Source organism: Macaca nemestrina, unplaced genomic scaffold (genome assembly GCF_043159975.1).
Source record: "Macaca nemestrina isolate mMacNem1 unplaced genomic scaffold, mMacNem.hap1 Scaffold_522, whole genome shotgun sequence".
Classification (NCBI taxonomy): Eukaryota; Metazoa; Chordata; class Mammalia; order Primates; family Cercopithecidae; genus Macaca; species Macaca nemestrina.
In genome coordinates, this window is record NW_027257700.1 from 20,541 (window position 1) to 30,659 (window position 10,119).

Below are 10,119 nucleotides of genomic sequence, written 5' to 3' on the forward strand. Positions count from 1 at the left end.
GTCTACGGCCATATGACCCTGAATGCGCACGATCTTGTCTGATCTCAGAAGCTAAGCAGGATCTGGCCTGGTTAGTACTTGGATGGGAGACCACCTGGGAATACTGGGTACTGTAGGCTTTTTTGCTTTCTTTCTTGTCTTTCTTTTCCACCTTCCTTTCCTCCCTTCTCTCCTTTTTTGTTTTCCTTCTTTCTTTCCATCTTACTTTCTTTTCTTTCTTTCTTTCTCCTTTCTTTCCTTCTTTCTTTCCTTCCTTCTTTCTTTTCTTTCTTTCTCTCTCTCTTTCCTTCTTTCTCTCTCTCTCTCTCTTTCTTTCTTTCTTTCTCTCTTTTCTTCTTTTTCTTCCAAACAGAGTCTCTCTCTGTCACCCAGGCTGGACTGTCATGGTGCGATCTCAGCTGTCAGCACCGCCTCCTGGGTTCAAGCCATGCTCCTGCCTCAGCCTTCCAGGCAGCTGGGACTACACGCTCCTGCCACCACGCCCGGCTCATGTTTTGTAGTTTTACTAGAGATGGGGTTTCACTGTGCAAGCCAGGCTGGTCTGGATCTCCTGACCTCTTGATTCACATGCCTCGGCCTCCCAAAGTGCTGGGATTACATTCATGATCCACTGCACATGGCCTGCAGTAGGTTTTTATGGCTTTCCCCCTCCCTCCCTTCCCCCTTCTATCGTCGTGCTTCCCAACCTCCCCTGACTCTGCTCCCCCTTTATCGTGCCCCTACACACCTGATGCAACTGGGGAACTCCTTCTGGGGGTGCACCACCAAAGCACCACCAGGCAGCAGCATTCCACTGCTCCTGCCTAGCCCCCACCCTGCCAGGAGCCTGGCTCCAGGCTGGGAGGGAGGGGGCTGGACCCCAAAAGCACAGGCCAGGGTGTTAACATTGTGAGAAAAATGCCAGGCACAGCTGGACTGCCTTTTTGCTCTTGGCCAGCCTTGATGGCTCTGGCTGGGTGTGGCAAAAACGGGCTTTGCAGGAGCTCCTGAACCACCAGGGATCCAAAAGAATACCTCCACAACAGGGCGGAGGAGCCGACGAGGTCCCAGGATAGTGGGCCATGGGCCCTGACCCCTCGGAGCACTCCCTGTTCCGAGCGGGCCCAACGTGGTGGAGACCTGGGAGCTTGGGAGCGGGGGAAGCCCACAGGTGAGCGGCTCGGGTGTCCCGATCCAAGCCCGGCGTCCCGGGGGCTGGCGGTGCCAGCTGGAAGATGGCAGACATGGCTGGCCCGGGCTCTTGGGTCAGCCAGGCACCTCTGCTGGCATCTATGGCCATACCAACCTGAACGCGCCTGAACTCATCTAATCGTGGAAGGTAAGCAGGGTTGGGCCTGGTTAGTACTTGAATGGGAGGCCGCCTGGGAATAACGGTTTCTGTAGTCTTCTTTGCTTTCTTTCTTGTCTGTCTTTCTTTTCTACCTGCCTTTCTTCCCTTCTCTCTCTCTTCTTTCTTTCTTTCTTTTTTCTTTCTCTCTTTCTTCCTTCCTTCAATTCTGTCTTTTTTCTCTCTTTCTATCTGTCTTTCTTTTCTTTCCCTCTTTCTTTCTTTCTTCTTTCTTTCTTTCTTTTCTTTCTTTCTTTCCATCTTTCTCTCTTTTCTTTCTCTCTCTTTTTCTTTCTTTTGCCCTTCCTTCCTTCCTTCCTTTCTTTCTTTCTTTCTTTCTTTCCTTCTTTCTTTCTTTCTTTTTCTTCCAGATGGAGTCTCCCTCTGTCACCCAGGCTGGAGGGCAGTGGCACAACCGGCCCTGATGGCTCTGGGTGGGTGGGGCAAGAGGGGCCTCACAAAAGCTTATGAGCCACCATGGATCTAAAAGAATACCTCTTAGACAGGACGGAGGACCGGACGGGCTCCCAGGATCATAGGCCCTGGGCACTGGTGTCTCGGACCACTCCCTGTTCCATGCAGGCCCGACATAGTGGAAACTCAGGAGCTTGGGATCTGGGGGAAGGCCTCGGGCAAGCGGCTCTGGGTTCTGGATCCAAACCCAGCAACCCTGGGCTGGTGGTGCCAGTTGGAAGCCAGTGGGCATGGCTCGGCCAGCCTCTTGGGGCAGTCAGGGGCCTCTGCTGCCGTCTACAGTCATACCACCCTGAACAGGCCCGAACTCTCTCTTCTTTCTTTCTTTCCTTTTTCTTTCTTTCTTTTCCTTCTTTATCTCTATCCTTATTGTTTCATTCTTTCTTTCCTTCTTTCCTTCTCTTCTTTCTTTCTCTTTCTTTCTTTCTTTCTTTATTTCTTTGTTTCTCTTCCAGATGGAGTCTCACTATGTCACCCAGGCTGGAATGCATTGGCATGATCTCAGCTCACTGCAAGCGCCGCCTCCTGGGTTCATGCCATCCACCTGCCCCAGCCTCATGAGCAGCTGGGACTACAGGTGCCCGCCAGCACGCCTGGCTCATGTTTTGTAACTTTAGCAGAGACGGGATTTCACCATGTTAGCCAGGGTGGTCTGGATCTCCTGACCTCGTGATCCACCAGCCTTGGCCTCTGAAAGTGCTGGAATTACAGGCATGATCCACTGCACATGGCCTGCTATAGGCTTTTTTGGCTTTCCCCCTCCCACCCTTCTCCCTACTGTCACCATGCTTCCCAACCTTCCCTGACTCTGCTCCCCCTTTATCGCCCACCTACACCACCACAGCAGCCGGGGACCTCCTCCTGGGGGTCTGCCAACCAAACACCACAGGGCAGCAGCCTCCCACTGCTTCTGCCTTGCTGCCACCCAGCCAGGAGTCCAGCTCAAGCCTGGTAGGGCAGGGGGCCGGACCCCAAAAGTACAGGTGCAGGTTCCATGGCATTCACGGAGCCTTCCCTGTTCCAGAATCCCCAGGTGATTGAACCCTCTCATTGGACGCCCCCACAACCTTCCAAACCAGGGGAAGGGGCAGGTAGGGGCAGCGGGTGCCACACACTCCATTGCCACCAACATTGTGTAAAATGCAGTCCGGAGGACACACCAGAGAACCAGGCCTCATTCCATTCCCCTTGGGCACGCCCGGTACCACGGCTCCCACCAATTGGCAGGCACCCTCAGCAAATCAAGGGGCCCACTGCACTGCACCAAGAGCACAGGGAGGTACCAAGAAAGGAAGGAGACTATGAAACCCACCTCCAAAGCAAGTAATTAATCCAAGAAAAAACCCGTCTCAGCACTCCATTGCTTCTCTCACATAGAAGGCCTGGCCACCCTATTCTGGCCCAGCCCAAGCCCCCTCCACCCTATCCCGGCTGGCTCAAGAGGGCCTGGCCTAACGGAGCAGGGCACTCTCTCTCCAAGGCTCTATCACTCTCACCCTCTAGCTCCCTCCACCTCTCTCTTCTGGGTGTGCCCCTGCACCTCGCGCTACTTCTGTCACCTTCCCTTTGTCTCTGTGTCTTTCTCTCTTTCTCTGTCCCTCTCTCTTTCTCTGAACGTCGGTCTGTCTCTTTCCCTCTCCCCCTCCCCTGTCTCTCTCACTCACTATCTCTCTCCCTCCCTCTGTTTCAATCTCTCCATACATCTTCCATGCTCTTCTTCAAGCCGTTTGTGTGTGTGTGCATGTGTGTGTGTGCCTCAGCCCCTCTCGCTGGGGATCAGACTGCTGCCTCTTGTGCCAGGCAGGGCAAAGCAGGGCCTTCCTCCAAGCCCCAACAGCCCACGCCCTCTTGCCCACCAGCTGGATCTTGGTCAGGACAAGCTACCATGGTAGGGGTGTTGTGAGAAAAAGCCCACGTGTGGCTAGGCTGGCTGTTCACATCTGGCCATCCCTGAGGGCTCTGGGTGGATGGGGCAAGAGGGGGCCTCATAAGAGCTCCTGAGTGGCCAGAAATCCAAAAGAATAACTCCAAGACGGGGTGGAGAACCGGACAGGGTCCCAGGATCATGTGTGTCTATGGTCACACAACCCTGAATGTGCCCAATCTCGTCTGATCTCAGAAGCTAAGCAGGGTCATGCCTGGTTAGTACTTGGATGGGAGACCACCTAGGAATACCAGGTGCTGTAGACCTTTTTGCTTTCTTTCTTGTGTTTCTTTCTATTCTACCTTCCTTTCTTCCATTCTCTCTCTCTCTTCTTTCTTTCCTTCTTTCTTTCTTTGTTTCTTCTTTCTCTTTCACTCTTTTTTCTTTCTTCCCTTCTTTTTTATTATTTCTCTGTTTCTTTCTTTCTTCTTTCTTTCTTCCTTTTCTTTCTTTCTCTCTTTCTTTCTTTTCTTTTTTCTTCCTTTCTTTCTTTCTTTTCCTTCTCTTTCTTTTTTCTTTCTTCTTTCTTTCCTTCTTTCTTTTCTTTCTTTCTCTCTCTTTTTTCTTTCTTTCTCTCTTTCTCTCTCTCTTTCTTTCTTTTTCTTCCAGATGGAGTGTCGCTCTGTGACCCAGGCTGGAATGCAGTGGCATGATCTCAGCTCACTAAAAGTTCGGCCTACTGGGTTCACGCCATTCTCCTGCCTCTGCCTCCCAAGCACATGGGACTATAGTCGCCTGTCACCACGCCCAGCTCATGTTTTGCAGTTTTAGTAGAGATGGGGTTTCACTGTATTAGCCAAGCTGGCCTAGATCTCCTTAAGTCATGATCCAACTGCCTCGGTATCCCAAAGTACTGGCATTACAGGCTTGATCCACCGCACCCAACCTACTGTAGGCTTTTGTGGCATCCCCCTCCCTCCCTTCCCCCTACTGTCGCCATGCTTCCCAACCTCCCATGACTCTGCTCCCCATTTATCACGCACCTACAAACCCGCTGCAGCAGGGGATCTCCTGCTGGGGGTCCACTACAAAAGCACCACTGGCTAGAGCATCCCACTGCTTTCACCTCGCCTTGACATGATGGAGTCACTCCCAGGGTGTGAACCTGGGAGGCGAGATTGCACCACTGCACTCCACCCTGGGAGATTGAATGAGACTCCATCTGGAAGAAAAGGAAGGAAGGAAGGAAGGAAAGAAAGAAAGAAAGAAAGAAAGAAAGAAAGAAAGAAAGAAAGAAAGAAAGAAAGAAAGAAAGAAAGAAAAGAAAAGAGAGAGAGAGATAGGAAGAAAAGGAGAATTAAGAAAGAAGAAAGAAAGAAATAGAGAATGAAAGAAAAGAGGAAAGAAAGAAAGAGAAAAAGAAAGAAAACAGAAATAAGAAAAGAAGGAAAGAAAGCAAGAGAGAAATAAAGAAAAGAAAGAGAGAAAGAAAGAAAAGAAAGGACAGAAACAAAGAAAGAAAGAGAGACAGAAAGAATATAAAACAAAAAAGAAAGAATGAAAGAAAGAAAGAGAGAAAGAAAAGAAAAAAGAAGGAAAGACAGAAAGAGAGAGAGAAAGAAAGAAAGAAAAGAAAGGAAGAAGGAAGGAAAGAAGTAAGAAAGAAAGAAGGAAAGAAAGAGAGAAAGAAAGAAAGAAAGAAAAGAAAGCAAGAGAGAAAGAGAGAGAAGGAAAGAAAGGCAGGTAGAAAAGAAAGAAAGACAAGAAAGAAAACAAAAAACTCTTCAGCACCCAGTATTCCCAGGAGGTCTCCCACCCAAGTACTAACCAGGCCCCACACTGCTTAGCTTCCAACATCAGATGAGATCGGGCAGGTTCAGGGCAGTATGCCCATAGATACCAGTAGAGGTGCCTGGCTGCCCCAAGAGCCCGGCCCAACCATGCCCACTGTCGTCCAGCTGGCACTGCCAGCCCGGGGACGCCAGGCTCGTATATGAACCCCCGAGCCACTTGCCCTCCACCTTTCCCCATCTCCAGAGCTCCTGAGGTTCCACCACATCAGGCCTGCTTGGAACAGGGAGTGCTCTGAGGCATCAGGGCCCAAGGCTCACGATCCTCGGACACTGTCTGGTCCTCCACCCTGTCACTGAGGTATTCTTTTGGAGCCCTGGAGGCTCAGGAGCTCCTGAGAGGCCCCCTCTTGCCACACCCAGCCAGAGCCATCACGACTGGCCAAGGGCGAACAGGCAACTGAGCAGCGCATGGACTTTTTCTCACAATGCCAACACCACGGTCGTTTATCCTGATCAAGACCCAGCCGGTGGTCAAGAGGGTGTGTGGGGTAGGGGGTTGGGGGATGGCCCTGTTTTGCCCCGGGCTAGCACTAGATCCAGCAGCCTGATCTCCAGTGAGAGGGGCTGAGAGAAACCCAGACACATGCCGCCACCACCAGGAGCAAATCCACAGCCCCACACACAGACACAACAGGGCTCTCACACGTGGAAACCCACACACGAGTGCATACACACACACAGACACACACACACGCGCACACACACAAACTGCTTGAAGTAGAGCAAGGAAGAGATGGATATAGAGATTGAAACCGAGGGAGGGAGAGAGTCAGCAAGCAAGAGAGACAGGAGACAGGGGAGGGGGAGAAGGAAAGAGAGAGACCGAGATTCAGAGAAAGAGAAAGGGACAGAGAAAGAGAGAGAGACAGAGAGACAGAGGCAAGGTGACAGAAGTAGCATGAGGTGCAGGGGCAAACCCAGAAGAGAGAGGTAGAGGGAGCTAGAGAGCGAGAGCGATAGAGGCTTGGAGAGAGAGCACCCTGCTCCGGTAGGCAGGGCCCTTTTGAGCAGACTAGGATAGGGTGGAGGGGGCTTGGGCTGGGCCAGAACAGGGTGGCCAGGCCGTCCATGAGACAGGAGCAACGCAGCACTGATACAGATGTTGTCTTGATTAATTGCTTGTTTTGGAGGTGGATATCTTAGGCTCTTTCCTTTGTTGGCACCTCCCTGTGCTCTTGGTGCAGTGCAGTGGGTCCCTTGATTTGCAGAGTATGCCCACGCCGTTTGGCGGTAGCTGTGGCACTGGGTGTGCTGACGAAGCCCGAAGCCTGGTCTCTGGCGTGTCCTGGGGACTGGAGTTTACATGAAGATTTGGCAATGGGAATCTGGGTGCACAGGGACAGTTCCTCTGTTGGCTGGCGAAGCAATGTCCCTCCACCGGCTAAAGCAACCCCTGCGTTCTGGAGCGGATGTCGTAGCTGACCTGTGAGGCACTCGCTGCCCCTGCCTGCCCCTTCCTCCGGTTTAGAAGGTTGCAGTTTTGTCCGATGAGTGGATTGCATCGCCTGGGCATTCTGGGAGTGGGAAGGCACCGTGGACAGCAGGGAACCCGTGCCTATGCCTTTGGTGTCCTGCCCCCTGCCCTCACGGGCTGGAGTCGGTCTCCTGGCGGGGCATCAGCGAGGCACAAGGGCTGGGATGCTGCTGTCTGGTGGTGCTTTGGTGGCGCCTCCCTAGAAGGAGACCCCTGGGGCAGCAGGAGTATAGGGGGGCCATAAATGGGGAGCAGAGTCTGGGATATTGGGAAGTATGGCAACAGTAGGGGGAAGGGAGGGAGGGGAAGCCACAAAAGACTACAGCAGGCCATGCACGGTGGATCACGTCTATAATCACAGCACATTGGGATTCCGAGGAGGGTGGATCACGAGGTAAGCAGATGCAGTCCAGTTTGGCTAACAGGGTGAAGCCCCGTCCCTACTAAAACTACAAAACAAGAGCCCAGTGTGGTGGCGGGTGCCTGTAGTCCACACTTCTCGGGAGGCTGAGGCAGGAGCATGGCTTGAAACCTGGGAGGCGGAGCTTGCAGTGGGCCGAGATCCACCACTGCACTCCAGCCTGGGTGACAGAGTGAGACTCCATTTGGAAGAAAACGAAAGAAAGAAAGAAAGAAAGAAAGAAAGAAAGAAAGAAAGAAAGAACAGAAAGAAAGAAAGAAAAGAAAGAAAGAAAGAAAGAAAGAAGAAGAACGAAAGAGAGAGAGAGAGAGAGAGGAGAGAGAGAAAGAAAGAAGAAGAAGAAAGAAAGAAAGAAGAAGAAAGAAAGGAAGGAAGAAGGAAGGAAGGAAGGAAGGAAGGAAGGAAGGAAGGAAGGAAGGAGAGAAGAAGAGAGAAGAAAGAGAAAAGAAAGAAAGAAAGAAAGAAGAAAGAAAGAAAGAAAGAAGAAAGAAAGAAAGAAAGAAAGAAGAAAGGAAGGAAGAAGAGAAGAAGAGAAAGAAGAGAAAGAAGAGAAGAAAGAAAGAAAGAGAGAGAAAGAAAGAAGGAAGGAAAGGGAGAGAAAGAAAGAAAAATGAAGAAAGGGAGAGAAAGAAGGAAAGAAAGAAAAAAGAAAGAAGGGAATGAGAATGAAGAAAAAGAAATCATGAAAGAGAGAAGAAAAGAAAGAGAGAAAGAAAGGAAAGAAGAAGAAAAGAGAGGACAAAAGAAAGAAGGAAGGAAAAAATGAAAGAAAGAGAGAGAAAGAAGAAAAGAAAGAAGAAGGAAAGAAATAAGAAAGAATGCAATAAAGAAAGAAGGAAAGGAAAGAAAGAAAGAAAAAGAAAGAAGAGAGAGAGAAGGAAAGAAAGGAGGTAGAAAGGAAAGAAAGACAAGAAAGAAAGCAAAAAAGCCTACAGCACCTGGTATTCCCAGGCGTCTCCATCCAAGCACTAACCAGGCCCGACCCTGCTTAGCTTCCGAGATCAGATGAGATCAGGTGCATTCAAGGTGGTATGGCCATAGATGCAGCAGAAGGACCTGGTTGCCCCAAGAGGCTGGCCCAGCCATGCCCACTGGCTTCCAGCAGCACCACCAGCCCAGGGCTGCCGGTCTCGTAATCGGGACCCCCAAGCCACTCACCTGCGACCTTCCCCCAGCTCCCGAGCTCCCAAGCTTCCACCGTGTCGGGCCCACTCGGAACAGGGAGTGCTCCAAGGCATCAGGGCCCACTGCCCATATCCTGCTCCCTGTCTTGGAGTTATTCTTTTGGATCCCTGCCCACTCAGGAGCTTCTGTTAGGCCCCCTCTTGCCCCACCCAGCCAGAGCCGTCATGGCTGGCCAAGGTTGAACAGCCGGCCCAGCCTCGCGTGGCCTTTTTCTCACAATGTGCCCACCACGGTCGCTTGTAATGACCAAGACAGGCTGGGTAGAGAAGAGGACATTGAGGGTTGGGGAATGGCCCTGCTTTGCCCTGGGCTGGCACTAGAGCCAGCAGCCTGATCTCCAGCAAGAGGGGCTGAGAGAGACCCAGACACACCCCACCAACACGAGGAGCAAATCCACAGCCCAACACACAGACACACCCGGCACTCGTGCGTGGGAACAGACACGCGAGCGAGCACACACACAGACACATGCATACACACACACGCACACACACACACGTGCACACACACACAAACGGCTTGAAGGAGATCAAGGAAGAGGTGGATGGAGAGATTGAAGCCGAGGCAGGGAGAAATACAGTGACGGAGCGATACAGGGAAGGTGGAGAGGGATAGAGACAGACAGCGAGGCAGAGATAGAGAGAGGGACAGAGAAAGAGAGAGAGACAGAGAGACAGAGGGAAGGCGATAGAAGTATCGTGACATGCAGGGGCAAACCCAGAAGAGAGGTGCAGCAAGCTAGAGAGAGAGATCGATAGAGCCTTGGAAAGGGAGCACCCTGCTCCAGTAGGCAGGGTCCTTTTGAGCAGACCGGGATGTGTTCGAGGGGCCTTGGACTGGGCCAGAACAGGGTGGCCAGGCCGTCCATGGGAGAGGAGCAAAGGAGCACTGAGACGGGTTTTTGTCCTGGATTAATTGCTTGCTGTGGAAGTGGATTTCATAGGCTCCTTGCTTTGTTGGCACCAGCCTATGCTCTTGGTGCGGTACAGTGATCACCTTGATTTGCAGAGTGCCCCCGCCCAACTGGCAGTAGCTGTGGCACCGGGCATGCCCACTGGGCCCAAGGCCTGGGGTCTCTGGCGTGTCCTTGGGACTGGAGTTTACACAAACTTAGTGGCAATGGGAATCCTGGTGCACAGGGACTGTTTTCGTAGTGGCTGGCGATGTAATGTCCTTCCCCTAAATAAAGCAGCTCCTGCTTTCTGGAGCGGAGGTCTTGGCTAGCATGTGTGGTACCCGCTGCCCCTGCCCACCCCTTCTCCCTGATTGGAGGGTGGCAAAAGATGAGAGGATTGAATCGCCTAGGCCTTCCAGGAGTGGGAAGGCATCGCGAAGAGCAGGGAACCAGTGCCTGCGCCTTTGGGGTCTGGCCCCCTGCTCTCCCGGGCTGGAGCTGGGCTCCTGGCAGATCATCGGTGAGGCAGAAGTGGTGGGATGCTGCTGCCCAGTGGTGCTTTCGTGACGGACCCCTAGGAGTAGGTCCTGGCTGTGGCGGGTGTGAAGGCAGGCAATAAAGCGGGA

General features: G+C 52.1%; 4 pseudogenes; 2 read left to right on the forward strand and 2 right to left on the reverse strand.

Moving 5' to 3' along the window:
• Nucleotides 1-119, forward strand: LOC112423269 (5S ribosomal RNA; annotated as a pseudogene).
• Nucleotides 120-3,872: 3,753 nt separating this feature from the next.
• On the forward strand, nucleotides 3,873-3,991 carry LOC112423268 (5S ribosomal RNA; annotated as a pseudogene).
• Nucleotides 3,992-5,444: 1,453 nt separating this feature from the next.
• Nucleotides 5,445-5,563, reverse strand: LOC112423291 (5S ribosomal RNA; annotated as a pseudogene).
• A 2,776-nt stretch (nucleotides 5,564-8,339) lies between these two features.
• Nucleotides 8,340-8,456, reverse strand: LOC112423240 (5S ribosomal RNA; annotated as a pseudogene).
• Nucleotides 8,457-10,119: the final 1,663 nt, after the last annotated feature.